Below are 14,330 nucleotides of genomic sequence, written 5' to 3'. Positions count from 1 at the left end.
ACCATCCCACCGAAGGGTCAAGAGAGAATCAGAGAGTGTTAAAAGCTCAAGTTATATATATTAAATAAATTATGTGAGCCCCCCCCCCAAGACAATTCTGTCTGTTATTGCCTTCACTCCTTAAGAAAAACACACTTACAAAAAGGAAAACCTATACTTATGGAAGAAAATGTTTTCATTGCATAGAGCTGTTTGCTTACCAGTTATTTAAATTTACCCCAAGCATCAAGAAAGAGTAGAAAATTGGCTAAAAAATGTTAAACAATCACCATTTTGCTAGAAAACACATTCTGAATTTCATTTTTCCTCCAAAAGCAAATGAGTAAAAAGAAAACATTTATTTTAGTGCCAAATTTTGAGGAGAAGATAATAGGATGTCCAAATGACAGCAAAATTATTTCCGAAAATCTTTATTGAGATAAGCCCCATTAGGATGGTAAAATTTTGTAGTTTCACAGCTGATGCTATGATAGAAAACAATATCCATCTACATTTCCAGAATCATAAATAGACAGCACCGAGGTTTTCTGGAAATATTAGCATAAGTGAAATGAGCATTTGTACCATTTCATTGCACAAGGGTTCTTCATTTGTTCAAGAACAAAGAGTAATTCATAATTATGTTGTTGAAATTACAAAAGTACATAAAGCATACTAAAGACACAGTGACTGTTCCTAGTTTGAATATTCTTCTGGTTTCAATCAGTCCCATCACATGTCTAAATTTTCATATCCATGTGGTACAAAATGGAAGCATAAGCAAAATTTCTAGATGAGTACCTCATTTGTCTTGAGAGGCTATTACTCCTCCACTCTGCATGTTAAGCAAAAATAGTATTAATGATCTCTAGGTAAAGAGAATGGTGAGCTGACAGATTGCATCATTTGTTGACAGGTATACAGGCAGATACCAACTCAGATTTATTTGATCTCCAAAACACTATACCACAGCTACCCTCATAACCTCAATGCATTTGTTTTAATAGGAAAGGATCCCAAGAAGGCATCAAGGAAGGAAAGGAGGAAGGAAGAGTAAAAAGAAGAGTGAGAGTCTGAGGTAGTCTTTGTCATATAGCATCTGAAAACATACATGAGCCAGTCTGTGTACACAGTAAGGACAAATTATGTAAAGTTACATAAAGAATATGATATAATTCAAAGGAGTTCACTTGGTGCCCTACAGAAGTATAAGCCAGTGCATTGCTATAAATGAAATAGTGTATTATGCAAATGTAACTTCTGAGCCTAAAGTCCCTCCTTCAGCCACACCCTTCCTACTAGATTGCTTCCTCCACTTGCGTTTTCCATGGAGATTTTGGTCTATATAGCTATTGAGACAGTGTTTCTCTGAAGGATCTTAGAAGCCAAGAAGGTAAAATAAAATAAACATATAAATGACCCAAAACTCAATGTACAGAAAAATATTACATTAACTAAAGACAAAATGAAATAATGGTACAAAGATAAGTGATTAGAAAGGACACAACTCAGAGGAAGCTATCTGGATTAATGTTTATCAAGATAAAACCAAAGGATTGCTTAAGCTCTAATTTCGAATCATATGGGCAAAAGATTATGTTAGATCTACTATGGCCATCAGAAATGGATAAGCACAATGCTTGTCGAGTATTGACCATCCATGATGTTACTGAATCCAGTCGATCTTCTCATTTACTTCTTAATAATTATCCACATAGAGGATTTTTCCATGTGACCTTTGAAGAAAGCGTCTCCTGAACTTGTCTATTGTCTATCAGACTGAAGATTTGATCTACCTTTCTTCACACTGCCTCCCAAAGGATCCCTTCAGAATAACAACTTTAGAATATCAAAATGGCTTTAGGGGTGACAAATAAGAAATAACAGGATACAGTCAGTTTGAGATGGACCTGGAGGAATTGCTAGTGTTGTTGCTTAGAGAGAAGGATGGCCTTGAGAGGAAGTATGGAATAGGTCATTTTCCTAAAGTTATATCCAAGTTTTATAGACATGAATCACAGAAGTTAAAATGTGGTTTTGTATCATAGAAGACTTTAAGGGTAGAGTCTGTAGTTAATACTTGGCTGGCTGGCAATGAGCAGGTGTTAAAATGTTTTGAGCATGGTGAGAACTGGATCAGAATTATCTTGAGGGCCTTCTGACAGGGAATACAGCATGCAGTGGAGTAAAGAGGGATAAATGGTGAGAGAGCAATTAGAAAGCTATTAAAGTAGCCCAGGATGAAAAGGTAATGAGAGCATTAACCAGAGTGTTGGCAGTGGAATCAGAGTGGAGGGGACAGATGTAAGAGATACCAAGCAAGTAAGATCAAGAGCTCTTAGAAATTGATTGTGTGTGAAGGACCAGGTAGAGAAAGTAGGCTAGAGTGACTGAAGTGCTCAAGCCTGAGAGACTGGGAGAGAAGATTTTACTATTAACAGGATGGAGGGAAAGATGTTTGCAGCAGAGGCAAGTGGGATATCCAGTAAGAGATGTGAATCGCTCCTATGGAAACATGTGTAAGAGATATACAAGATGGTTGCAAAAAGGGATAGCAGAAGACTCTGGGTTGGGTAAAATAAATGGTAAAAGTGTAACAAATAATGGAAATGGTGGTAGTCAACATCACAGTAGCTATGAACCTCAGCTCACTGAAGAGTAGTGAGGGAAACAAAACATTGTAAGAGACGGACAAAGAAATTTCAGTCCTTACTAGACATAAACAATGGCTGTAGCACTGTTAAAGTTCCTCGGGGCTGAACAGAAGAAGGTAGGATCTTCCATCTCAGAGAAGAAAAACATCACATTAAAGCTATGAACACAACTCACATTCAGGCTTAGAAACCTTTAATGCCTTTGAAGTCATTGATATTTATTACTAACAGGTAGTGTATGCTATGCATTATATATTAGGCAATAGGCTTGTGTGAAGCTATAGCAGGTTAGCCTTAAACTGAACTTGAATAATCAATGGATCAAGGTTTTGACATATGTTCCGTTTACTTTAATTCAAAGCATCATTAAATCAAATATGGGATGCATTTTTACTGTCCTTTGATCTGTGTCTTCTGGGGATTTTTAAATAACATTTCCTAGTCAGTCAAAGCTGCATTTAAATTGTATATTAAGGGTCTGACTTAACTTCATAAAAAACAAGGACATTCAGAGTTAATGCTGAAAACATTGACCTTAACTTACCCCATCAAAACCTCTGAAAAAATGTTGCCTTCTTTTTGGCTATGTTTTCGTACTTTTAGATAAAATGCAAATGTGAAAAAGAATGTGTGAACTTGACAGTTTAATGAAGGTGGTCCAAAAGAAAGGACAGATGGGAGAGAGTGGGTGAACCAAATCAAATACAGGGGAATTGCTGCAGTCTTTACACATTACCCTAAGACAGTTTTTGCCATATTCAGATTAGCACCATGACATTTTGTAACCAGAAGTAAATAATTATGGATTTAGCTCTTGCTCCTTATTTTGTGAATCAAGAAGCTGAACAGCATCCTTAAGTTGATGATGATGCTTCCATGTACGTGTTTCCATTGATCTGTAGCTCATTTCTTCCTCTCCAGCTGCCATAGTTTTCCCCCTAGATTGTGTGGTTTCTAGGTTTGATGCCTAACCAATCCCTTTAAAAGCTGGATGCTGGAAATTTCTTGTTTGTGTCCCTTTTCACCTTTAATAAATTTCCTCATGGCCGGGCAGTGGTGGCGCACACGTTTAATCCCAGAACTCGGGAGGCAGAGCTAGGCGGATCTCGGTGAGTTTGAGGCCAGCTTGGTCTACAGAGTGAGTTCTAGGACAGGCACCAAAACTACACAGAGACAGCCTGTCTTAAAAAAAAAAAGAAGAAAGAAAAGAAAAGAAAAAAAGTGTTCTCATTTAATATAAGAATAGCAAGCTGAGCTACTCAAACAAACTTATGGGAGCTAAAGGTATTATTGATCTTGGCTGTGTTCTTGAGAGTGGCTAGAAGTTTCTCCTTAGCTTATTCTTGCTGTGTGATAATGATTTTGTATACTAGTTTAATAAAACACTAATTGGCCAGTAGCCAGGCAGGAAGTATAGGCAGGGTGAGCAGACTAAAAGAATTCTGGGAAGAGGAAGGACAGAGTCAGGAGTTGCCAGGCAGACACAGAGGAAGCAAGATGTGAACGCAGAACTAAGAAAAGGTACCAAGCCACATGGCTAAACATAGATAAGAATTATGGGTTAAATTAAGTGTAAGAGCTAGTCAGTAATAAGCCTGAGATAATGACCAAGCTTTTATATGCTTACTTGGGGGACACGAGTGGCTACAGATTTGTCCCAACTATTAGCCAGACGGGACACAAGAAAATTTCTTACTATGTGTTCTCCTCACAAACATGGGTATTTGCGTTCAAACTCTATCTTAAGAAAATAAGGTGGTAAGTAATAGAAGAGGATATATGATACCTTCCCATGGCCTATGTAAAGGTACATACGTGGGTACTTGCACACACAGATGAACATACATTTATCACACACGTGCAACATGCATATGCACACACACACACACACACACACACACACACACACACACACTAAAATAAAATTCTGCATTTAAATATAACTCTTTTGGCAGAATATATAGCTCAGTGGATAAAGTTACCTGCCACCCAGACTGATATCTCAAATTCAATCCCCCTAAACCCATACTGTGGAAGGAGAAAATGATGTTTTTAACAAATTGTTTACTAAGTAAGGTTTTTTCTCGTGTATGATTTTCAAATTTTATGAAATCAAGACAATATATAAAGACTTTAAAATACTATTTGCAGAGCTAGAGAGATGATTTTTCAGTTAAGAAAAATTCATGTCCAGCTGATCTTTACTTAAAGGAATAGCCAGAATGTTTTAGGCATTATGGTCGTAATCAGTGGAAACTGTAACCACATGATCACTACTATGGTACTCAAAATTCCTTTTTTGTAGAATTCTGGAGACTCTTGTATAGCTTTATGAAGACTCTGTTGATTCTAGCTGCAAAAATTAGAGGAGCTCTCAGTAGGGTTTTTGTAAATCAACAATGTGGACGTAGAAAATGCAGAACCTCAAATAAATAAAGTTCAAGTTCATATTTTCATGAACATTCCTGACTGCTTCTACGGTTCTTTCTCAATTCAGGGCTCATGCACTGCTTTTACTTTATATGTAGATATTATCACTATTAAGATAGACAAGGGAAATGGCTTTATATACTAGCCTGAAACCGTTATTTGACTCAGCTCTCTATAACAGCTCTTTCTTATTAATATGCTGTCCTTTTGAGGATCCCTTGTGTGTTATGGGAAGCATTATATACATAAAATATTTCAATATCCCAAGCTCTATCAATTAGGACTCCTGGATTTTGAAGTTAAGAGTACAGAGTATACTTCAATGTGTTCTTCCCTCTATATAACATAGGAGTAGTTTCGATAAGTCAGATCACAAAAGCCAGTAGAGATGAAGTACAAATATTCTAGTGAGAAAATAGAATATAAAACATTATAAGGTACAAGAAAATGCAGAATATCAGCAAGATGGAATAAATAAAATCTTTGCTGTCTATATATCTGACAGAATTAATATCTATAATATAAAAAGAACTAAAAATCTAAACATTAAGAATAAAAAACAATAAAAATATGTTACAGATCTGAATAGAGAGTTCTCAAATGAAATACAAGTGGCTAATAAACATTTTAAAAAGTATTCAATATCATTATCCATCAGTTTAATGTAAATAAAAACTGCTTTGAGATTCCATCTCTCTACAGTCAGAATAGCTACTATGAAGAAAATAAATGACAACTGTCTTAGTTAAGGTTTTTTATTGCTGTGAAGAGACACCATGACCATAGCAACTCTTATGAATAAAAACACTTAATTGAGGTGGTAGATTATAGTTTCAGAGATTCAGTCCATTATCATCACAATGGGGAGTATAGCAGTGTGCAGGCAGATGTGGTACTGGAGCTGAGTGTCCTACATCTTGACTCAGAGGCAGCAGGAAGTTGGCTGACTGTCACACTGAGGGAAGCTTGAGAAAAAGAGACCTCAAAGCCTGGTCCCACAGTGACACACTTCTTCCAACAAGGCAACAACTCCTAATAGTGCCACTCCCTTTGGGGACCATTCTCTTTCAGACCACCACCACAACAAATGTTGGTGAAGGCATAGGGGAAGAGGGATGGTTAAAATTGGTAAGGCTACTGTGGAAATCAGTATTGAAACTCTTCAAAAAACAAAAGCACAAACCAAGAAATAGATCTATCACACAAGTGGTTATACCACCCTAAATATAACCCAAAAGACACTATATCCTACTGCAGAGGTACTTGCACATCCACGTTCATTGATGCTCTATTCAATATAACTAGGGGATTGAATCAGCAAAGATTATATCAACTGATGAATATTTTTTTATTATTTATACCTGTTATAATCCGTGAGAACACTCCAGACTATAACAATTTATTAGAAAATATTCAAATTTTATGTTAATTTAATATATTCCATGTTCTATATAGTAATTTAAAGATATGATGTTGTAAAATATACAACTTTAATTGCTCTAGTTCCACAGTCTTCAAAAATAATTCATGTTTGAATATTTGTAATATGATATATTCTAGAAAATATCAAAACTCAACTGAATTTAAAGAAATAAAACATCTTTTGCTATTCTTTCTTCACTCTGCTTGTATGTATGTATGTATGTGTGTATGTGTTTATGCATGTATTTATTTGTTTAATCAGTTTACTTATTTTTGGTATATAGTCCCTCCTTTTGTGTGTGTACATGTGAATGTATATAATGTACATAGTCTTCTTTTAAAAGTAAACAAGGTCACGATTCACAATTATACGATCTGTCATTTGATTTTTGTTATGAAAGATTCCTATTTCATTAAATGTTTCTGTCAGTATCATATTAATGATTATTTTGTATTTCTTTAGCAGGGATTTAGAGTATTTACTTAATGAAAATTACTGAATAATCTCTTGACATTTTTTAATTTTACAAGTAATATTGTAAAGTATGTTTGATGACCATGTGTAATGTCTTCATAATAAAACTGTATGTTAAAAAAAGGCATTTTTGATAATATATTGTCTTCAAGAAAGAGAATATTAACTCACATTTCACAAATTATGGATGCCAATGTCCATGTTTCTGCAACTTTAGTGGCAGCAAATATCTATTCTTGAAACACTTTGTCAAATGATATAATAAAATGTTATTTAAAATGTAATATTGGAATAGCCTATAAATTGTGTACATGTGTGTGCTTGTATATATGTGTGTGTGCTCACATAGCAATATTTTTGTGTGTAAAGCATTATGTATGTGAAGGCCAGAGGACAACCTTCGATATCATTCCTTTCTCCCTGAATATGGAGCTCACTTACTCATCTAGACTGGCTACTCAAGGATCCTTCAGTCTCCACCTCTCCAGAGCTGGTATTACAAATGCACATCACTATTTCCCTCCTCGGGTCCTCATGTTTACATGTCAAACATTTTACAACCTAGACTGTCTCCCTAACCCATAGCCTCTGACATTTTACTTTTATTAGTTTATTAGCCATTTAATTGTTATTTGAGAAAAGGTCTCACTCTGTAACCTAGGCTGGCCTGCACTCATTATTGCCCATTTAATTTTCTTGACTGTTGCATTGTCTTTTCTCTTCCTTGCCAATTTTTGTGAACTGTTCATCTGTATGTTATTGAAACCTAAAAGCTCTTTTCAAATTTAGGATTGTAACATCAAATTAGGAAGCATTCTACATTTACTTGCTTTGGTTTATGATTTGCTTTGCAGTTTTGTAAACAGAGTTATACTTCTCTACTTCCATTTCTTATTTTTAGTTTCTTTAAGTGTGCATCCTTCTTTGTTTGTCTGTAATCACTTACAGATGATGATCAGAAAGGAGATCTCAAAGTATATTTGATACTTATCTATGCATTTTGTTATGTTCTATGCATTTTTTTACAGTATTGATTTATATAATGAAGAGTTCAAACCCTGTCTTTACCAGGGTGATTTTCTGTTAGAAGACATTTGCAATTCTGTAAAGCAGTTCTGTATAAAGCAAAGGATCAGCAGATGCACCAAGTGGAAATAAAACTCAAGTGCTAATAAGTAGACTCATATTGCCCTTTGCTATGACTTCCTGAAAACCCTTATATCAAATTCATGGCTGGAGCTGAACCACATGCTGTGTCCCTTGTCAGACATTCTTTCCCAAAAAGGGTATCTAATAACTTTATGAGCATGTGTGGAAGAATAATTGCGGGCCTTTGGGGGCTTCCCCACCCTAGACTTTCAGTATTGAGTGTCTTGCTTTGAGATTATAAATCTGCCCCTGCAACTTGCACTTTGGAGGGTGCAAGTGAAGTGAGAAGCAATGAGAAGGATTAGTGGATTGCCTTCTCTCCCTGTGCGATAATGGGATATAACTTCTATCCACAGGCTCCTGAAGCTGAACGAGCTTACAACATGAAAAGAAACTGCACCATTAGGATTTGCATAGGCATACCCCTTAGTGGATCTCACACACAAATATTACTTATATACTTGTAATATCACCCATGTTCTCAATTGGATTTAAAAGGCCAAACTAGGTTGAAGTGTAGCATAAAATCAAGGTGTTTTAAGTTGCAAAGATTTACCTAACATAATTATCATGGCTAAGAATTCCTAAGTGATTTGCATAGGAACATACTGAGAGTCAGGGACCCTTCCCCAATCATCATTACTATCAGGCAAAGATGTCTGGGATACAGAGGAAATCAAAAGGTGTGGATAGCTTAGAGTACACTATAGTAATAAGATTTAAGAAGGGCCCTAGGATTATCCTCTTGCCTTAAATAATGCATGGAACTTTAACAGTAAACTCCTCTGGGATCAGTAATAATTGAGTATGGGTCAAAATATACTGTATTTGATATCTGAGATTAAAGATCATTATGGAACAAGAAGAAAGAGGCAGGAAAATCTTCATTGACTTAGCAGAATTCAAGAGAACAGATTGACATATATTGGATTCTTTAGATAATAAAAATATCAAGATAGCATAAGTCATATGTCCAGGTGTTTTGAAAAATCAGTTCTTTATATCTTCATTTTCTATAACACATTAGTTATATAACTGAAGAACTAGCTGCAACCAAATATTAATTTAAAATATGTTTCAGTATTAACTCAGAGTGATGAGTCATTCATGCAGCTCATGAGCTCTTATTTATATCATTTTCTTTCTTAAATCAGGTGTAGAATGTTCAAAATGGAAGGGATTTTATGTTTACAGGAGAATAAATTTAGCCCCAAAGGAACAGTGACTTACACAAAGCCAATTATATGGCAAAGTAAGGTGGCTTGAACTCTGGATTTCCAAAACTCAAGCTACCAATTTCATTTCTACTGCCATAATTCCCACCAGTATGCCAGACAGTTAGGAACTGTGTACCATTTCCTACCAAAAAAGTACACACACACACACACACACACACACACACACACACACACACACACAGTGAGAGAGAGAGAGAGAGAGAGAGAGAGAGAGAGAGAGAGAGGGAGAGAGAGAGAGAGAGAGAAACAGAGACAGACAATTGTAGATAAACTACACAAATTAACTTTATAGAAGGTAAATCAAGATTTCTTTGTAACCAAAGTTGAATTTTCCAGGATATATTACTTGCCTAGACTGGTTCACTTTTAGCAAACTAATATTAAGAAGGATATAGAGCAGAAGCACACAGCTGGATGATCGTTGTGACCACAGTTCTAAATTGCCATATTATGAATCAGGGGCCTGGTGAGTCCCACAACTTAATGAGGAGCAGTACAAGCACTCCTGTCCCTGTGTATTGGAATCCCATTGCACGATAGGGCTTCTGTTCCCTATTTTAAGAGGCTTTTACTTTTCCCAGAAAGTAGTTTTCTCATTTTCTTTGTTTCGATGACCAAGCCAAATTCAGTTCTCTCATAGTGCACGTAACAAGGCAGAATATTTTAGTTTATTTTTAAGATTTGTCTATTTTGAAGTGTATTCCTGAGTATCTGCCTTGCAAGAATGTATTGCAAGCACCACATGTGTGCCTGGTGCCCATGGAGACCAGATGAAAGCATCAGATCCGCTGGAACTGGAGTTGTAGATTCTTAGAAGCCATGTGGGTGTTGGAAACCGAATCTGGGTTCTCTGAAAGAACAACCTGCACTTGTAACTATGAGGGCATCTCTCTAGCCTTTCCTTTACAATGTGTTTATTTTTAAAATTTATGCATATGTTTGTGTGTACCTGAGTATAAGTATGTGCACCATGTGCTCATGAAGGTCTGAAGGATGTGCTGAATACCCTGGAACTGGTGTTAGAAGTGGTTGTAAGGCAACATGTGGGTGCCGAGAAGCAACTCTGTCTCCCCTCAAAAGCAATCAGTGCTCTTAAACACTAAGCAATATCTATAACCCCAAAACAAAGCATTTCAAAAAACCCTGTGACTTTTTCTTTGGAAATTCTTATGTAAAATATACTCTGTCAGAAGCTAGTGAAATGGTTCAGCAGATACTTGTGATATTTTGAACAAATAAAATTTGCCTGAAGATCAGAGGACAGAACGAGCCACTAGATAAAACATAGAGGCCAGGCAGTGGTGGCATGCACCTTTAATCTTAGCATTCGGGGAGGCAGAGGCAGAGATTCATCTGAATTTCTGTGAGTTCAAGGCGACCTTAGACTATGGGAGATTAATCCAGTCTAAAAGAGAAACAGAGCCAGGCAGTGATAGCACACATCTTTAATTCCAGCACTTGGGATCACAGGCCTTTAATCCCAGCACTAGACAGGTTGAGACAGGAAGTGAAATGACTGGGCAGAGAGAGGAATATAAGGCAGGAGAAGAGAGAAATTCTTTCAGGCTGAAGAGTTGGTGAGGTAAGAGGTGGTGGCTATGGTGTACTCTGCTTCTCTGATCTTTCAGCTTTCACCCTGATATCTGGCTCCTGGTTTTTATTAAGACCATTTGGGATTTGTGCAACACATACTCTAGCCTGGAGAACTGAGTTTGATCCTTGGAACACAAATAAAGTAGAAGGAAAATAGTGACTCCACTAAACTGTACACGTGTACCATGGTATATGAAACTCTCCTCAGACACACATCATACACTCATATAATAATAATAAATAAATGTTTAAAACACTATTGCAGACTGATCATCTTCAAAATGTTAATGCTAAGATCTAAAGACAATAAACAAGATCAAAAGATGGACTCAGACACTGTAAAAAAAAGTGTGAATTGGCCTTATGTAAGTTCACATAAAAGGCATTACCAGTTATTTTGATTTCAATAAAAATAACACGGTAGATAATAAAAATAATTGTTCGCTTGAAATATAGAATTGACTATCATATCCATCTCATGAGTATAGTATTGTCAGGATTAGAAGGTAAAATTTTGTAGCAGTAATAAAGGTGAAATTCAAGTGTCTATATTTAAGAGAAGAACAAAAATCTTCTATTTGTGCAATTCTCTAGAGATGTGAAGGAAATTCTAGAATTATTAATCACATTTCAGTATAGTATCCTGGTAACTATGGGAGACAAGTCAGAAATTTCCTTATAGGCAATGTATGTATCTTCATTTTACAGTGTGGCTAAGGTCCAATAACATTAAAGTAATTTCATAATAAATGACTACAATGGGATAGAGTTTAAGTCCTCTGGATTTATAGTGTCATTGTATTTTAATTAAACAATTCCCAGAATCAATAGTTGTTACATTCTAATCAGACTTGATGGAACATGTCTAATTCTAACCCTCTGGAGGCAGAGACAGGAGGGCTGTGAGTTCAAAGCCAACCAGAGCCACACAGCAAGATCTTGTCTCAAAATGAGGTTTTCATGCTCTAACTACCCAAATAGACAATACAGTAATAAAAATCATCCTCAAACTGAAATTAAAATGTTTTGCTTAGGATTTTGGATTAACAAAAACTATAACTTTTCACTGGTGTGATATCATATGTGATTGTCAATTCTTTTAAGACTTATTTATTTATTAAGTATACAGTGTTCTGGCTGCATGTTTGTGTGCATGCCAGAAGAAAGCACCACATCTCATTATAGATGGTTGTAAGCCACCATGTGGTTGCTGGGAATTTGAAATCAGGACCCCTCGAGAAGTAGCTATTGCTCTTAAACTTTGAGCCATCACTCCAGTTCCATGTGATTTTCTTGTTATGGGCCTCAGAATGCAAAGAAAACTTACTTCTTTGATTGGAATTTTGATGTCTATGCAAAATTCCTGTGTGAAAATCTGATCACCAAGTTGAAGGCACTTAATGTCCTTCCATTCTCTACTATCCTAAACCATGTGGGAAGTGAATAATCCATTAGAGTAGAGCTCTCATGAGTGCATGTGAAGGATCCTATTTTTCCCTTCTACTGTATCAGAACATAATCAGCAGGTACCATATTAGAAGCAGTAAACAAACCTTGAAAACTGTTCCATTTCTTCTGTGTAAGATCTCACTGATGTATATCAAGATTTGAATCGCTGGAGTGAAGGTGGTAGTGAAAATGAGGAGAGGAAAGACAGAGAACAGGGAGAGAGGAAATAGCAGAAACTGTCAGGGATGACTTAGCAGTACTACTAAAAATGCCACATGGAAAGCAGCAATTTGAAATCAAAAGTGCATAAGCTCACTATTATTCTGCCCTACCTTTAGACACTCACATGAGATAAAACCACAGGTAGCCAGAAAGTATTTTAGATATAGGTTAATGACATAGTTGATTAAAAAGAGTAGGCACTACATGCCTGCCTGAGGCTATTTGCCCTGGGCTGGTAGAAGAAACCACAGGCCTGCCCAGCACCACATGTGGTGGGGTCTGGGAGAAAGAGAAAGAGAGAAGCAGAATGATTCATGTCTTGTGGAAAAAGGCAGATCTGAAGAGGCAAAGGTGAGGAGGCTTGGGTTTATGTGAATGGCCTGAATAGCCAACTAGGGCCATGGTGACATTCAGTCCCAGGCTGCTGCTGAGGACCATGTCTGAGTCCATGGTCCTATCACAGCCAGCATCTGTGTTGATGTCCATGGCCCATATTGCCACTGAAGATAATAAGGAAGCTGGGGTTCTGAGCCACCACCTGTAGTCATGTTGGGGTCAGAGGGACATGCCTCTACTGAGGCCATGCTGATCTGAATGACCTGCAACACCACCCAGGTCCATGGTATTATCCAGGCCAAGCTGATGCTGAGGGCCATATCTGATTCCAAGGTCCTATCTCAGCTAGGGTCTGTGTTGATGTCCATGGCTTACCATCAAAGGCAATACAGATGCCTGGGATCTGGGCCACCACCTGGGGCCATATTGGAGTCAAGGGACTATGCTGTTGCTGGGCCCATGCTAATCAGAGAGGCCTGTGCTGCCACCTGGGCCCATGGTGACATTCAGGACCAACCTACTGCAATGGCCATGTCTAGGTTCATGGTCCTGCTGCAGCTGGGGTCTGTGTTGATATCTGTTGTCTATGTTATCACAGGGGCCTATGCTCCTGGTGGTCTGAAGAGAATAATTGAATCTCATGGAATTGGAGTTATAGACAATTGTGAATTGCTATATGGTGCTGGGAACTTATCCTGAGTCCTCTGCAAGAGCTTAAAGTGCTCTTAACCACTAAGGTATCCAGCCCCATAAGAATTGTGCATTTTGAAAATCATCAGCTTTAAATACAGCTGTTCCTGGAGATTTTCAAACATACCATTTACAAAATTAATATATATTAGTGAACATTTATTTTAAAATTTACAATAACTGTCCTTAGGAAATGTTGATCATATACAAAATCAGGTCTTCAAACCTCCAGTCTAACCATAGGCATTTTGACATCTAACATCACTGTTCATTCCACTCCATTCTGCTTTGATAACAATAAAATAGTAAACAATAAAATACATGTTCAAGAAAAAAGTGTATTCAGCTACTTCATAATTATGCATGGGAAAGCAATTATGTATAAACATGATAAGATATATGTAATGTAACAAAATTGCATATTTCTCCAAAGTGTTAACATTATTTCATTGCACCACTATAGATACAAGTAGTAATGTATCTGGAGGTAATACAGCAAAGCTATACAAAATACACTTTTAAGGATAAATGTAATATTTACATTTTCTATAGTTTTATTTTCAGAAATAAATTTTTTCTTTAAAAACAAATAATTCTCAATGCCCTAATTTGATTTTATAAAAATTATTATGCTTTTTGAAATGGAAAAATACTGGCAAATATATGAAATGCTCATGTAGCTTATCCAAGGAC

This window comes from Peromyscus maniculatus, chromosome X (genome assembly GCF_049852395.1).
Source record: "Peromyscus maniculatus bairdii isolate BWxNUB_F1_BW_parent chromosome X, HU_Pman_BW_mat_3.1, whole genome shotgun sequence".
Taxonomy (NCBI): Eukaryota; Metazoa; Chordata; class Mammalia; order Rodentia; family Cricetidae; genus Peromyscus; species Peromyscus maniculatus.
The sequence above is the reverse complement of the archived record's forward strand: the minus strand, read 5'-3'. Positions refer to the sequence as shown.